Raw genomic sequence first — 17,291 nt, 5'->3', positions numbered from 1 at the left:
GATAGTTCCCACTCAATGATTTTATTGGTAAGTCAAGTGCATCCTGAGATAAATAATCTTAGATGTTATGGTAAGTGGCTCCTGAGGAAAGAATAGAAAGGGTCTTAGGAGATAGGGCTAATAAGGCATGACATGTTAGATTTCAGCCTGCTTAAGTTCACATTCAATAAAAGAGTTTCCCAGTCATCAGGTTGGTGGAATATCTTTTGCTTCAATCTCTCTGCTATCCAATACAATGCCAACTTATTTTAGTGGTTCTTTCCTTTGATCAACAGCTTTGATTTCAGATGTTATTGGTGTGGTAAATTTTTAAAAGGCAGAGATCCAGAGATAATTTCTTTTCTAATCGTAGTTAGTACTTTGGAGTAGGTATAAAAGCAGATGCAGTCTTGCACGTCCTGTTAAGGCAAATTATTTTTTTAGTTAGTACACAGCGAAGGCTTGTGGTTTTTGTTTGTTTGTTTGTTTGAAATGGAGTTTCACTCTTGTTGCCCAGGCTGGAGTGCAATCTCAGCTCATTGCAACCTCTGCCTCCCAGGTTCAAGCTATTCTGCCTCAGCCTCCCAAGTAGCTGGGATTACAGGCATGCCCCACCACGCCTGGCTAATTTTTTGTATTGATTAGAGACGGGGTTTCTGGCTGGTCTCCAACTCCTGACCTCAGGTAATCCACCCGCCTTGGCCTTCTAAAGTTCTGGGATTGCAGGATCGAGCCACTGTGCCCAGCCCAAACGCTTGTTTTTTATGAGCTGTATCACTAAGCATCCTGCCTTATTCAAAGGAAGTATTTCCATTATAAATGGTGTTGGCCTAATAATAGCATCCTACCATTTCCGTATAACTTTGATATATTTCTTGTATTTTATCACATTTATAATAGTCCAGTTATGCATTTGTGGCCCTAGTTGTTGGTAAGGAATGAGACATGTAACCTAGATGTCACTTGGGATTTCAGTTTCTTGACGGTTTAGGTGACTTAGGCTCAAATTCTCAATATGCTAGGTTTTCTTGTGGCATGTATAGAATGCACAGTGATTACAGCAGGGTATTTGGGATATCTATCACTTATTTCTGTTGTAAACATTTCAAATTCTCTCTTCTAGAGTCTGAAATACACAGTATGTTGTTGCTAACTATAGTCACCCTGCTCTGCGATAGAATGTCCGAACTTGCACCTTCTATCTCATTGTATGTTGTACTCAATAACCAAACTCTCTTCATCACCCCTCCCACCCATACATCACCCCCAGCCCCTGGTATCTATTACCCTACTTTCTACATCCATGGGATCAAGTTTGTAAGCGCCCATATGAGGAAGAAAATGAGAACTCTGTCTTTCTGTGCCTGGCTTATTACACTTAATAACCTCCAGTTCCATCCATTTTGCTGCAAATGACAATTCATTCATTTTTTATGGCCCAGTAGTGTTGCATTGTTTGTATATATAACACATTTCCTTCATTCATTCATCCATTGATGGACACTTGGGTTGATCCCCTATCTTTGTTATTGTGAATAGTGCTGAATATGCCACTTTTTGTGTATGTGAATTCACCACATAACTTCCATGACTTCCCAATTCCATTTTCTTATGGTCACCTCTAATCATCGTCAATCTTAGCATGTTGATACCATTACAATCCAGCCTACACCAGCCAACGTGAAGACTTTCACTATGTCATTTTCCACAAAAGTCCAGTCAATGATTTTGTGAATTTAGTAATGTTACGGGAAACGTGAAGGGTTGTAGGAAGAGATGACATCACAGTCTTCCAACATTTGCCTGCACCTTTAGACTCTGCCACCTTCTAAATGCCCATGCCTCTGACACAAAACTCTTCCATGATCTGCAGACCCATTGAAAATACGGTAGAGTTCTGTCAGTTTGACTTCTTTTATGGAGGATATTCTTTATTTATTATTATCATACCTTAAGTTTTAGAGTATACATGTGCACAATGTGCAGGTTTGTTACATATGTATACGTGTGCCATGTTGGTGTGCTGCACTCATTAACTCGTCATTTAGCATTAGGTGTATCTCCTCATGCTGTCCCTCCCCCCTCCCCCTTCACCCCACCCCACAACAGTCCCTGGAGTGTGATGTTCCCCTTCCTGTGTCCATGAGTTCTCAGTGTTCAATTCCCACCTATGAGTGAGAACATGTGGTGTTTGGTTTTTTGCCCTTGTGATAGTTTGCTGAGAATGAGGGTTTCCAGTTTCATCCATGTCCCTACAAAGGACATGAACTCATCATTTTTTATGGCTGCATAGTATTCCATGGTGTATATGTGCCACATTTTCTTAATCCAGTCTATCGTTGTTGGACATTTGGGTTGGTTCCAAGTCTTTGCTATTGTGAATAGTGCCACAATAAACATACCTGTGCATGTGTCTTTATAGCAGCATGATTTATAGTCCTTTGGGTATATACCCAGTAATGGGATGGCTGGGTCAAATGGTATTTCTAGTTCTAGATCCCTGAGGAATCGCCACAATGTCTTCCACAATGGTTGAACTAGTTTACAGTCCCACCAACAGTGTCAAAGTGTTCCTATTTCTCCACATCCTCTCCAGCACCTGTTGTTTCCTGATTTTTGAATGATGGCCATTCTAACTGGTGTGAGATGGTATCTCATTGTGGTTTTGATTTGCATTTCTCTGATGGCCAGTGATGATGAGCATTTTTTCATGTGTTTTTTGGCTGCATAAATGTCTTCTTTTGAGAAGTGTCTGTTCATATCCTTCACCCACTTTTTGATGGGGTTGTTTTTTTCTTGTAAATTTGTTTGAGTTCATTGTAGATTCTGGATATTAGCCCTTTGTCAGATGAGTAGGTTATGAAAATTTTCTCCCATTTTGTAGGTTGCCTGTTGACTCTGATGGTAGTTTCTTTTCCTGTGCAGAAGGTCTTTAGTTTAATTAGATCCCATTTGTCAATTTTGGCTTTTGTTGCCATTGCTTTTGGTGTTTTAGACATGAAGTCCTTGCCCATGCCTATGTCCTGAATGGTATTGCCTAGGTTTTCTTCTAGGGTTTTTATGGTTTTAGGTCTAAGATTTAAGTCTTTAATCCATCTTGAATTAATTTTTGTATAAGGTGTAAGGAAGGAATCCAGTTTCAGCTTTCTACATATGGCTAGCCAGTTTTCCTGGCACCATTTATTAAATAGGGAATCCTTTCCCCATTTCTTGTTTTTGTCAGGTTTGTCAAAGATCAGATGCTTGTAGATATGCGGCATTATTTCTGAGGGCTCTGTTCTGTTCCATTGATCTATATCTCTGTTTTGGTACCAGTACCATGCTGTTTTTATTACTGTAGCCTTGTAGTATAGTTTGAAGTCAGGTAGTGTGATGCCTCCAGTTTTGTTCTTTTGGCTTAGGATTGACTTGGCAATGTGGGCTCTTTTTTGGTTCCATATGAACTTTAAAGTAGTTTTTTCCAATTCTGTGAAGAAAGTCATTTGTAGCTTGATGGGGATGGCATTGAATCTATAAATTACCTTGGGCAATGTGGCCATTTTCACGATACTGATTCTTCCTACCCATGAGCATGAAATGTTCTTCCATTTGTTTGTATCCTCTTTTATTTCATTGAGCAGTGGTTTATAGTTCTCCTTGAAGAGGTCCTTCACATCTTTTGTAAGTTGGATTCCTAGGTATTTTATTCTCTTTGAAGCAATTGTGAAAGGGAGTTCACTCATGATTTGTCTCTCTATTTCTCTGTTATTGGTGTATAAGAACGCTTGTGATTTTTAAGCATTCTTATGGAGGATATTCTTTTCGGGTTATTCTGCTCATCTCTGCCACCTGGAATTATGGAGAATGTACATTTTTCCATTTTGTTGCACTGATGATAATGAAATGTAACATTACTGAAGCTCATGCCACAAATCAGTGCCAGAGTAATATGCTCATTTAACAGACGTTTATTAGGCATCCTCCAAATATTCAGTATTAAGTACTAGAGATACAAAATAAGACATAGTCATAGGAGAAACATTTTAAAAAGCTTTTTCCTTTTGGAAGAAATGTTATAAAGTTACAGAAATTAAGAAGGAAGTCTTTTGGAGATCATCTGTTTCAACCCTTCATCATTGTACAGTTGAGAAAAGTAAGGGATAAGATCATACAACTGGTGGCAGAGCTGGGATTGATACATGTGCCTTCAGTCTCGGTCTAGTTCATTTTCCTGGACATTATGGAATATGGAAGATGTTGATCATATTAAGGATACAAATAAGGATACAAAAGTGTGCTGGAGAAACACCAAGGGGGAAAATGCAAGAGGTTTACAGAGAAGAAATAAAACAAGCAGGGCCTCCTAATAAGAAAAAGTAAAAGAGGACATGACAAGTAACAAGACAGTGGTGGGTTCATGTGAGTAGGAATGGTTCACCAACCAAATGAGGTGTGATGCAAAGAGAGCGAACATAGGTATATGTGTTAGTAAGTGGGAAAAGAAGAAACATGAAACCAGTGCTTCCCCAAGCTTGATAATGTTCCATCTTGATTGTATCCAAAATTTCTTATGTCAGTTTTCTCAATATGGGCCATGAAAGTAGAAGTTGGTAATTGTTGAGAGATTGAGCATCTTTGTGAGATTTCTTTTACTTTTTTTCTTTCTTTTTGAGACAGGGTCTCACTCCTGCCACCCAGACTGTAGTGCAGTGGTGATCATGGCTCACTGCAGCCTCAGCTTCCTGGGCTCAGGTGATCTTCCTCCCTCAGCCTCGCAAGCAGCTGGGACTACAGGTACATGCCACCTTGCCTGGCTAATGTTTTTGTATTTTTAGTAAAGATGAGGTTTCACCATGTTGCCCCGGCCGATCTCGAACTCCTGGGCTCAAGCGATCTGCCTGCCTTGGCCTCAAACTCCTGGGCTCAAGTGATCTGCCTGCCTTGGCCTCCCAAAGTGCTGGGATTATAGGCATGAGCCACCATGCAAGATTTCTAAGGGTTGAAAAAATGAATGGAATGATTTAAAAAAAAAAAAAGACTTCACATTTTCTCAAAAGATTTGTTGGAATCACGGGAGTAGGTGCCGGAGCTTCAACTAGTAAAGTTAAATACAACTGTTAATCCAGGGACTTTAGATACATGTATAGTATGTGATTTATATGGTCCAGAAGTTTCACAACACTGGAACACTTGGAAGTGGTGATAGGGAGAAATTGGAAATGCGGTTAGACTTTTGTTTACTCCCTAGTGCATTAAAAATGGGGAACACCAATTATGTGAAGGTTATTTCTACCTCTAGTTTTGTAGTAGTTTCATTCTCAATTAGTACACAAATTGTCCTTATATGTGAATTGGTAACTTGGGCCAGTTATAATCCAAGTTTTTAAAAAAAGATTTATTGCTTGTAGGGAATAAAAGTCCACTTAAAGTAGAATGCATACATTTAGGAATAGAAAACAAAGTAGAGTAAGGTCATGCAGAAACTAGAACTGGAAATTCAAAAAGTTAAGATGCTTCCTCTGTCCTTTAAGTCTACATTTTTTTTTCAACTGCTACATAATATTCTACATGTTGAGAGGGCACATGTGATATTTTGATACATGCATAAAAAACATGATCAAGTGAGGTTATTTATGATATTGAACACTTTTTTCTTTTTTTTATTATTATACTTTAGGTTTTAGGGTACATGTGCACAATGTGCAGGTTTGTTACATATGTATCCATGTGCCACGTTGGTTTGCTGCACCCATTAACTCGCCATTTAGCGTTAGGTATATCTCCTAATGCTGTCCCTCCCCCCTCCCCCCAACCCACAACAGTCCCGAGAGTGTGATTTTCCCCTTCCTGTGTCCACGAGTTCTCATTGTTCAATTCCCACCTATGAGTGAGAACATGCAGTGTTTGGTTTTTTGTCCTTGCAATAGTTTGCTGAGAATGATGGTTTACAGTTTCATCCATGTACCTACAAAGGACATGAATTCATCATTTTTTATGGCTGCATAGTATTCCATGGTGTATATGTGCCACATTTTCTTAATCCAGTCTATCGTTGTTGGACATTTGGGTTGGTTCCAAGTCTTTGCTATTGTGAATAGTGCCACAATAAACATACGTGTGCATGTGTCTTTATAGCAGCATGATTTATAGTCCTTTGGGTATATACCCAGTAATGGGATGGCTGGGTCAAATGGTATTTCTAGTTCTAGATCCCTGAGGAATTGCCACACTGACTTCCACAATGGTTGAACTAGTTTACAGTCCCACCAACAGTGTCAAAGTGTTCCTATTTCTCCACATCCTCTCCAGCACCTGTTGTTTCCTGACTTTTGAATGATGGCCATTCTAACTGGTGTGAGATGGTATCTCATTGTGGTTTTGATTTGCATTTCTCTGATGGCAAGTGATGATGAGCATTTTTTCATGTGTTTTTTGGCTGCATAAATGTCTTCTTTTGAGAAGTGTCTGTTCATGTCCTTTGCCCACTTTTTGATGAGGTTGTTTGTTCTTTTCTTGTAAATTTGTTTGAGTTCATTGTAGATTCTGGATATTAGCCCTTTGTCAGAAAAGTAGATTGCGAAAATTTTCTCCCATTTTGTAGGTTGCCTGTTGACTCTGATGGTAGTTTCTTTTGCTGTGCAGAAACTCTTTAGTTTAATTAGATCCCATTTGTCAATTTTGCCTTTTGTTGCCATTGCTTTTGGTGTTTTAGACATGAAGTCCTTGCCCATGCCTATGTCCTGAATGGTATTGCCTAGGTTTTCTTCTAGGGTTTTTATGGTTTTAGGTCTAACATGTAAGTCTTTAATCCATCTTGAATTAATTTTTATATAAGGTGTAAGGAAGGGATCCAGTTTCAGCTTTCTACATATGGCTAGCCAGTTTTCCCAGCACCATTTATTAAATAGGGAATCCTTTCCCCATTTCTTGTTTTTGTCAGGTTTGTCTAAGATCAGATAGTTGTAGATATGTGGCATCATTTCTGAGGACTCTGTTCTGTTCCATTGATCTATGTCTCTGTTGTGGTACCAGTACCATCCTCTTTTGGTTACAATAGCCTTGTAGTATAGTTTGAAGTCAGGTAGCGTGATGCCTCCAGCTTTGTTCTTTTGGCTTAGGATTGACTTGGCAATGTGGGCTCTTTTTTGGTTCCATATGAACTTTAAAGTAGTTTTTTCCAATTCTGTGAAGAAAGTCATTGGTAGCTTGATGGGGATGGCATTGAATCTATAAATTACCTTGGGCAGTATGACCATTTTCATGATATTGATTCTTCCAACCCATGGGCATGGAATGTTCTTCCATTTGTTTGTATCCTCTTTTATTTCATTGAGCAGTGGTTTGTAGTTCTCCTTGAAGAGGTCCTTCACATCCATTGTAAGTTGGATTCCTAGATGTTTTATTCTCTTTGAAGCAATTGTGAATGGGAGTTCACTCATGATTTGGCTCTCTGTTTGTCTGTGATTGGTGTACAAGAATGCTTGTGATTTTTGTACATTGATTTTGTATCCTGAGACTTTGCTGAAGTTGCTTATCAGCTTAAGGAGATTTTGGGCTGAGACAATGGGGTTTTCTAGATATGCAATCATGTCATCTGCAAACAGGGACAATTTGACTTCCTCTTTTCCTAATTAAATACCCTTGATTTCCTTCTCCTGCCTGATTGCCCTGGTCAGAACTTCCAGTACTATGTTGAATAGGAGTGGTGAGAGAGGGCATCCCTGTCTTATGCCAGATTTCAAAAGGGATGCTTCCAGTTTTTGCCCATTCAGTATGATATTGGCTGTGGGTTTGTCATAGATAGCTCTTATTATTTTGAGATACGTCCCGTCAATACCAAATTTATTGAGAGTTTTTAGCATGAAGGGTTGTTGAATTTGGTCAAAGGCCTTTTCTGCATCTATTGAGATAATCATGTGGTTTTTGTCTTTGGTTCTGTTTATATGCTGGATTACATTTATTGATTTGCATATGTTGAACCAGCCTTGCATCCCAGGGATGAAGCCCACTTGATCATGGTGTATAAGCTTTTTGATGTGCTGCTGGATTCAGTTTGCCAGTATTTTATTGAGGATTTTTGCATCAATGTTCATCAAGGATATTGGTCTGAAATTCTCTTTTTTTGGTTGTGTCTCTGTCAGGCTTTGGTATCAGGATGATGCTGGCCTCATAAAATGAGTTAGGGAGATTACCCTCTTTTTCTATTGATTGGAATAGTTTCAGAAGGAATGGTACCAGTTCCTCCTTGTACCTCTGGTAGAATTCGGCTGTGAATCCATCAGGTCCTGGACTCTTTTTGGTTGGTAGGCTATTGATTATTGCCACAATTTCAGAGCCTGTTATTGGTGTATTCAGAGATTCCACTTCTTCCTGGTTTAGTCTTGGGAGGGTGCATTTGTCGAGGAATTTACCCATTTATTCTAGATTTTCTAGTTTATTTGCGTAGAGATGTTTGTAGTATTCTCTGATGGTAGATTGTATTTCTGTGAGATTGGTGGTGATATCCCCTTTTTCATTTTTTATTGCATCTATTTGATTCCTCTCTCTTTTCTTCCTTGTTATTCTTGCCAGTGGTCTATCAATTTTGTTGATCTTTTCAGAAAACCAGCTCCTGGATTCATTAATTTTTTGAAGGGTTTTTTGTGTCTCTATTTCCTTCAGTTCTGCTCTGATTTTAGTTATTTCTAGCCTTCTGCCAGCTTTTGAATGTGTTTGCTCTTGCTTTTCTAGTTATTTTAATTGTGATGTTAGGGTGTCAATTTTGGATCTTTCCTGCTTTCTCTTGTGGGCATTTAGTGCTATAAATTTCCCTCTACACACTGCTTTGAATGTGTCCCAGAGATTCTGGTATGTTGTGTCTTTGTTCTCGTTGGTTTCAAAGAACATCTTTATTTCTGCCTTCATTTCATTATGTACCCAGTAGTCATTCAGGAGCAGGTTGTTCAGTTTCCATATAGTTGAGTGGTTTTGAGTGAGCTTCTTAATCCTGAGTTCTAGTTTGATTGCACTGTGATCTGAGAGACAGTTTGTTATAATTTCTGTTCTTTTACATTTGCTGAGGAGAGCTTTACTTCCAACTATGTGGTCAATTTTGGAATAGGTGTGGTGTGGTGCTGAAAAAAATGTATATTCTGTTGATTTGGGGTGGAGAGTTCTGTGGATGTCTATTAGGTCCACTTTGTGCAGAGCTGAGTTCAATTCCTGGATATCCTTGTTAACTTTCTGTCTCGTTGATCTGTCTAATATTGACAGTGGGGTGTTAAAATCTCCCATTATTATTTTGTGGGAGTTTAAGTCCCTTTGTATGTCACTCAGGACTTGCTTTATGAATCTGGGTCCTCCTGTGTTGGGTGCATATATATTTAGGATAGTTAGCTCTTCTTGTTGAATTGATTCCTTTACCATTATGTAATGGCCTTCTTTGTCTCTTTTGATCTTTGTTGGTTTAAAGTCTATTTTATCAGAGACTAGGATTGCAGCCCCTGCCTTTTTTTGTTTTCCATTTGCTTGATAGATCTTCCTCCATCCCTTTATTTTGAGTCTATGTGTGTCTCTGCACATGAGATGGGTTTCCTGAATACAGCACACTGATGGGTCTTGACTCCTTATCCAATTTGCCAGTCTGTGTCTTTTAATTGGAGCATTTAGCCCATTTACTTTTAAAGTTAATATTGTTATGTGTGAATTTGATCCTGTCATTATGATGTTAGTTGGTTATTTTGCTCGTTAGTTGATGCAGTTTCTTCCTAGCCTCGATGGTCTTTACAATTTGGCATGTTTTTGCAGTGGCTGGTACCAGTTGTTCCTTTCCATGTTTAGTGCTTCCTTCCAGAGCTCTTTTAGGGCAGGCCTGGTGGTGACAAAATGACTGAGCATTTGCTTGTCTGTAAAGTATTTTATTTCTCCTTCAGTTATGAAGCTTAGTTTGGCTAGATATGAAATTCTGGGTTGAAAATTCTTTTCTTTAAGAATGTTGAATATCAGCCCCCACTCTCTTCTGGCTTGTAGAGTTTCTGCCCAGAGATCAGCTGTTAATCTGATGGGCTTCCCTTTGTAACCCGACCTTTCTCTCTGGCTGCCCTTAACATTTTTTCCCTCATTTCAACTTTGGTGAATCTGACAATTATGTGTCTTGGAGTTGCACTTCTCAAGGAGTATCTTTGTGGTGTTCTCTGTGTTTCCTGAATCTGAATGTTGGCCTGCCTTGCTAGATTGGGGAAGTTCTCCTGGATAATATCTTGCAGAGTATTTTCCAACTTGGTTCCATTCTCCCCGTCACTTTCAGCTACACCAATCAGATGTAGGTTTGGTCTTTTCATATAGTCCCAAATTTCTTGGAGGCTTTGTTTGTTTATTTTTATTCTTTTTTCTCTAAACTTCCCTTCTCACTTCATTTCATTCATTTCATCTTCCATCACTGATACCCTTTCTTCTAGTTGATCGCATCGGCTACTGAGGCTTCTGCAATCTTCGCGTAGTTCTGGAAACTTGGTTGTCAGCTCCGTCATCTCCTTTAAGCCCTTCTCTTCATTGGTTATTCTAGTTATCCATTCATCTAATTTTTTTTCAAAGTTTTTAACTTCTTTGTCATTGTTTTGAATTTCCTCCCGTAGCTTGGAGTAGTTTGATTGTCTGAAGCCTTCTTCTCTCAACTCGTCAAAGTTGTTCTCCATCCAGCTTTGTTCCATTGCTGGTGAGGAACTGTGTTCCTTTGGAGGAGGAGAGGTGCTCTGCTTCTTAGAGCTTCCAGTTTTTCTGCTCTGTTTTTTCCCCATCTTTGTGGCTTTATCTACTTTTGGTCTTTGAAGATGGTGATGTACAGATGGGTTTTTGGTGTGGATGTCCTTTCTGTTTGTTAGTTTTCCTTCCACCAGACAGGACCCTCAGCTGCAGGTCTGTTGGAGTTTGCTAGAGGTCCACTCCAGACCCTGTTTGGCTGGGTGTCAGCAGAGATGGCTGCAGAACAGCGGATTTTCATGAGACTGCAAATTCAGCTGTCTGATAGTTCCTCTGGAAGTTTTTTCTCAGAGGAGTACCTGGCCGGATGAGGTGTCAATCTGTCCCTACTGGGGGGTGCCTCCCAGTTAGGCTGCTCGAGGGTCAGGGACCCACTTTAGGAGGCAGTCTGCCCATTCTCAGATCTCCAGCTGCATGCTGGGAGAACCACTACTCTCTTCAAAGCTCTCAGACAGGGACAATTAAGTCTGTAGAGGTTCCTGCTGACTTTTTGTTTGTCTGTGCCCTGCCCCCAGATGTGGAGCCTACAGAGGCAGGCAGGCCTCCTTGAGCTGTGGTGGGCTCCACCCAGTTCGAGCTTCCTGACTGCCTTGTTTACCTAAGCAAGCCTGGGCAATGGCGGGTGCCCCTCCCCCAGCCTCGCTGCTGCCTTGCAGTTTGATCTCAGACTGCTGTGCTAGCAATCAGCGAGACTCCATAGGCATAGGACCCTCCGAGCCAGGTGCGGGACACAATCTCCTGGTGTGACGTTTTCCAGGCCCATTGGAAAAGCGCAGTATTAGGGTGAGACTGACCTGGTTTTCCAGGTGCCGTCTGTTACCCCTTTCTTTGACTAGGAAAGGGAACTCCCTGACCCCTTGAGCTTCCTGAGTGAGGCAATGCCTTGCCCTTCTTTGGCTCACACACAGTGCACTGCACTGACTGTCCTGCACCCACTGTTTGGCACTCCCTTGTGAGATGAACCCGGTACCTCAAATGGAAATGCAGAAATCACCTGTCTTCTGTGTCTCTCACGCTGGGAGCTGTAGACTGGAGCTGTTCCTATTCAGCCATCTTGACTCCACCCTCCGATATTGAACACTTTTATGTTGGTAACATTTCAAATCTTCCAGATATTTTGAAATATAAAATATATTGTTAACCATAGTCACCCTACTGTGCTGTCGAACTCTAGAGCTTACTTTCCTATCTAACAGTATGTTTGTACTCATTAACCAACTTCTCTTCATCCCTTCCTCCCATCCACACACCCTTCCAGCCTCTGGTAACTATCATCCTACTCTCTGCTTCCATAAGATCAACTTTTGGCTCCCACATATGAGTGAATACATCCAATATTTGTTATTCTATGCCTGGCTATTTCACACAACATAATGACCACCAGTTCCATCCATGGTGCTGCAAATGACAGGATTTCATTTTTTGTTATGGCTAAATAATATTCCATTGTGTATATGTGTGTGTGTTTGTGTGTGTATATATATATATATACACACGTATATATATGTATATATACGTATATACACGTATATACATGTATTTATACGTATATACGTATATATACATGTATATATATGTATATATGTATATATGTATACATGTGTATATATACGTATATATATACACATGTATACATATATACATATATACATGTATATATGTACATGTATATATGTATATACATGTACATATGTACATGTATATATGTATATATACATGTATATATAACATTTTCTTTATCCATACATACATTGATGGACACTTAGGTTGATTCCATATTGTTGCTGTTGTGAATAGTGCTGCAAAAAACATGGGAGTGCAGGTGTCCCTTTGAGATACTGATTTTTCTTTCCTTTCCTTTGAATAAATCCCCATTAGTGGGATTTCTGGGTCATATGGTAGGTGGCTTGTGTGGTTTCCAGCAGTGGCAGTAGCAAGCCAGCAGGGCCAGTCCTGTGGTTGGTAGGTTGTGTGGGTGGTGATGGTGATACCAGGCAGTGCAGCCCTATTCTCAGACCCCCAGATAGTGTGCCTGTTCAGACCGTGGTGGATGGGGCATCTTGAGTGCAGGTGGCAGATGTTCTGGTCCTGTTGTTAGGTCCTCTGATGCTCCACATGTGAGCCAGAAGCCACAGGCAGGGCATGTCAAATCCTGGGACCTTGGGACAGTGTTCTTGGATGCCAGGGGCAGGCAGGCTGGGACCTTTATCCAATCTGCATGTTCATCAGTGTTTATCAATATCTCCTACTAAACCTGAATGGTTTCATCAGCACATGCCCATTTTGGCTGCATGACCCAATTCCACATGCTGCTGCTTCCAATTCTTCTACCCATCATCATATTTTTTATTTAGTCTGCCTTACAGCTCAAATTCTTGAGGGAGAATCTGGCTCACTGTGCTCAGTTTACATCTTCATTTCCTTTTATAAAGTTGCCACTGTTGGTCAACTCAGTCGTGACTACAGAGGAGGAGTTATAACCAACCCTGCGCTGGTTTTAAGCCCTTTTCTCCAAGGGAATATGGTTTGCTCTTTCTAAGGAAACTGCATGTGATTGGATCTGTGATCTAAGTTATCTTTTTCAAGCTTGTAGTTTTGGATAAAAAACTCATGATGCTTTCTAATTCATTAAGCATTTCTAAGCAGTGTTTTGGTCTGGGATTCAGATTCAGGGTCTCTTTAGTGAGCACTTAAGAAATTTAGAATATGAGATCTCACAAGGGAAGGTGAAAAATTGAAAGCACTGGAAATGTGGGGCTTTCTCTCCTTAAGCTGTAAAGAGCCACAGTGCTGCATAATATACTTAATGTTGCTGATTCTTTAATGTGGCCCCAATTTAAAAGAAAATCAGAATAGTTTTTTTATTATACTTTAAGTTTTAGGGTACACGTGCACAACGTGCAGGTTTGTTCCATATGTATACATGTGCCATGTTGGTGTGCTGCACCGATTAACTCATCATTTAACATTAGGTATATCTCCTAATGCTATCCCTCCCCCTTGCCCCACCCCACAACAGGCCCCAGTGTGTGATGTTCTCCTTCCTGTGTCCATGTGTTCTCATTGTTCAATTCCCACCTATGAATGAGAACATGTGGTGTTTGGTTTTTTGTCCTTGGGATAGTTTGCTGAGAATGAGGGTTTCCAGCTTCATCCATGTCCCTACAAAGGACATGAACTCATCATTTTTTATGGCTGCATAGTATTCCATGGTATATATGTGCCACATTTTCTTAATCCAGTCTATCGTTGTTGGACATTTGGGTTGGTTCCAAGTCTTTGCTATTGTGAATAGTGCCGCAATAAACATACCTGTGCATGTGTCTTTATAGCAGCATGATTTATAGTCCTTTGGGCATATACCCAGTAATGGGATGGCTGGGTCCAATGGTATTTCTAGTTCTAGATCCCTGAGGAATTGCCACACTGACTTCCACAATGGTTGAACTAGTTTACAGTCCCACCAACAGTGTCAAAGTGTTCCTGTTTCTCCACATCCTCTCCAGCACCTGTTGTTTCCTGACTTTTGAATGATGGCCATTCTAACTGGTGTGAGATGGTATCTCATTGTGGTTTTGATTTGCGTTTCTCTGATGGCCAGTGATGATGAGCATTTTTTCATGTGTTTTTTGGCTGCATAAATGTCTTCTTTTGAGAAGTGTCTGTTCATATCCTTCGTGCACTTTTTGATGGGGTTGTGTGTTTTTTTTTTTTCTTGTAAATTTGTTTGAGTTCATTGTAGATTCTGGATATTAGCCGTTTGTCAGATGAGTAGATTGCAAAAATTTTCTCCCATTCTGTAGGTTGCCTGTTCACTCTGATGGTAGTTTCTTTTGCTGTGCAGAAGCTCTTTAGTTTAATTAGATCCTATTTGTCAATTTTGGCTTTTGTTGCCATTGCTTTTGATGTTTTAGACATGAAGTCCTTGCCCATGCCTATGTCCTGAATGGTATTGCCTAGGTTTTCTTCTAGGGTTTCTATGGTTTTAGGTCTCATATTTAAATCTTTAATCCATCTTGAATTAATTTTTGTATAAGGTGTAAGGAAGGGATCCAGTTTCAGCTTTCTACATATGGCTAGCCAGTTTTCCCAGCACCATTTATTAAATAGGGAATCCTTTCTCTATTTCTTGTTTTTGTCAGGTTTTTCAAAGATCAGATGGTTGTAGATATGCAGCATTATTTCTTTTTTTTTCTTTCTTTTTTTTATTATTATACTTTAGGTTTTAGGGTACATGTGCACAATGTGCAGGTTTGTTACATATGTATCCATGTGCCATGTTGTTTTGCTGCACCCATTAACTCATCATTTAGCATTAGGTATATCTCCTAATGCTGTCCCTCCCCCTCCCTCCACCCCACAACAGTCCCCGGAGTGTGATGTTCCCCTTCCTGTGTCCATGAGTTCTCATTGTTCAATTCCCACCTATGAGTGAGAATATGCAGTGTTTGGTTTTTTGTGCTTGCGATAGTTTACTAAGAATGATGCTTTCCAGTTTCATCCATGTCCCTACAAAGGATATGAACTCATCATTTTTTATGGCTGGATATGCAGCATTATTTCTGAGGGCTCTGTTCTGTTCCATTGGTCTATATCTCTGTTTTGGTACCAGTAAATCATAGATTTTTAAAGAAGTATGTATTTGACATGACGCACCTCCCAAATAAAAGCTAATTTGAGAAGGAGATGAAATGAAATAAAATAGGTCTGTAGTAGGAGGTTATGGCAACTGGGGAGTGGGGGTAGGTTTTTTCCCCTTGTCTATAGGTTTAGTAAGTGATGAAATCAGAGAATTCCATTTTCTCCTTTGTGGAGATGTTAGAGTCTAATGCAAGGCATCGTTTATGCCTCTGAGTAATGTCTGCAGGATTTGGTGGGTGATGATGAAGCAGTTTATTGATTACATTATGAGAAATGGATTCAGAAGTCACCAAGACTTTTAGTTCCAGGATGGTTCCTGTACATGTAACGACATGCTGGCTGTTCATCACTGCAGCTAACACTGAGTACCGTGGCATGCCCAATTACAGTCCTGGTGAGAGATCTTCAGGGAGGTAATTGTGGTTTCCTTCATTGCCTTCATGTGGCCTCTGAGTGAGGAGACTCACAATTCCTTTCAGAGTCTGGAGCAGTAAGTGCACTAATGTAGCTAATGGTAATTTTGACTTCTCTTGTCTACTGAATTGAATCAATGCTCCCCAGTCTCTTTAATAAAACAATTTCCCACAGATGCTGAGCAGCTGTTGTTGTCCAAAGATTCTCTGAGAAGGACAATCAGGGGCTAGAAACTCTGTTTTTCTTCGTTAATTGAAACCAAAGCTCCCTCCTAGGAAGAGGAGAGCAAGAAGAAGTAAATGAAAGAGCGAGCCAGAAAGGATGGAGGAATGTAAGGAAGCAGGAGTACTGTCAGCAGCCTGCCTACAGAGGCTGTATTCGAAGACCATCCAGCTCTCTTGTGCATGCTACAATTGAAAATGGTTAACAGAGTACTTTGCATCAAATAGATTTCTTAAAGAGGACATAGGACATAGGCATTATGGCTATTGGAATTTAATCCATTTGCCAAAAAGAACAAAAGTGATCAGAGCTGTGTGGGTGGTTTCTGATGTCTTAACTACTGCTTATTATTTGCTCTGCTAATAATTTTCTGCTTTCACATGTACAGCCCCTATGTGTAGAGGATGAGGTAGAAGTAGCATGAGTTATAAAATTTTTTAAAAAACATGTTCTATCAGAAAAAGGTTTTGTTTTACCTTATATTCTCCTAATTGTCTCCCTTAGTCATTGCAAGAGGAGGGCAATGGGCAACAATGCCAACCAGCTGTGCTGGGGAGGTAGATGGTGGGAGACTCAGTGAAAGATAGTATGCTCAGACATCCAGTTTAGTTACAGTGGACTGATAGGTCTGTTATTTTGGGAATTTGATAGTCTAAAGGTAATAGTACATGATGTATTTCTACTAAATTTTTCCAACTGTAGCTCATCTTTTACATTTTGAATCTTCACAGCAAAAGAGACATCTTCAATGACTAAGTCCTGAGTGTTTTTATCCCACTCAAAGGGTAGAATAGGCTTTCCTGCTGATTGTGCCGTAATATATGGGAACCACGACTGTAATGGAATCAACACCTCTTTTGCATTAAAATAAACCACAACCCCAGTTCCTAACAGTGGAAATAGAAAACAGCTGGTGAAAACAAGGTGGTATGTGCAAGCCAGCCTTGAGGAATTATTCATATTCATTTTCAAAAGCGAACTTTTCTGGACTTGTTTTTCTTTTACTGCAGTAGAGCAAAAATTAGTTTAAGAGAAAAGCTGTTATCTTAAAAGTATGAAAAACATTTAAGCTACACCATCCTAGCTGTGACAAGTTTTGGTGATGACTGATGGGCATAATACTGACAACTTCATTTCAAGAACAAATTGTCAACCTAGAGTGTGGAAGACAAAATTATTGGCTCTGGATGAGCAAAATTATTGGTTGTGTCTCTGGAAGGTGAAAGTCTTTGAGTGTAAGAGAAACTGGTCAGATGCATATTTTTAAGACAGGATTGTTGCCCATGTTGGTTAAATAACAGGGTACTGTTGTTTTACTG

At 39.9% G+C, this 17,291-nt stretch overlaps 1 long non-coding RNA gene across 1 annotated transcript in view; it reads left to right on the top strand.

Annotated features, from left to right (window-relative positions):
• Positions 1-17,291, top strand: part of LOC105738253 — a 191,895-nt gene that overhangs the window by 16,293 nt on the left and 158,311 nt on the right. Inside the window, exon 2 of the long non-coding RNA XR_001114027.1 lies at positions 4,636-4,752. This is a non-coding gene — a long non-coding RNA (uncharacterized LOC105738253). The remainder of the gene's footprint in view (positions 1-4,635; positions 4,753-17,291) is intronic.

This window comes from Nomascus leucogenys, chromosome 9 (genome assembly GCF_006542625.1).
Source record: "Nomascus leucogenys isolate Asia chromosome 9, Asia_NLE_v1, whole genome shotgun sequence".
Taxonomy (NCBI): domain Eukaryota; kingdom Metazoa; phylum Chordata; class Mammalia; order Primates; family Hylobatidae; genus Nomascus; species Nomascus leucogenys.
Note: the sequence above shows the minus strand (reverse complement) of the source record. Positions and strands in the feature narration are given on the sequence as shown.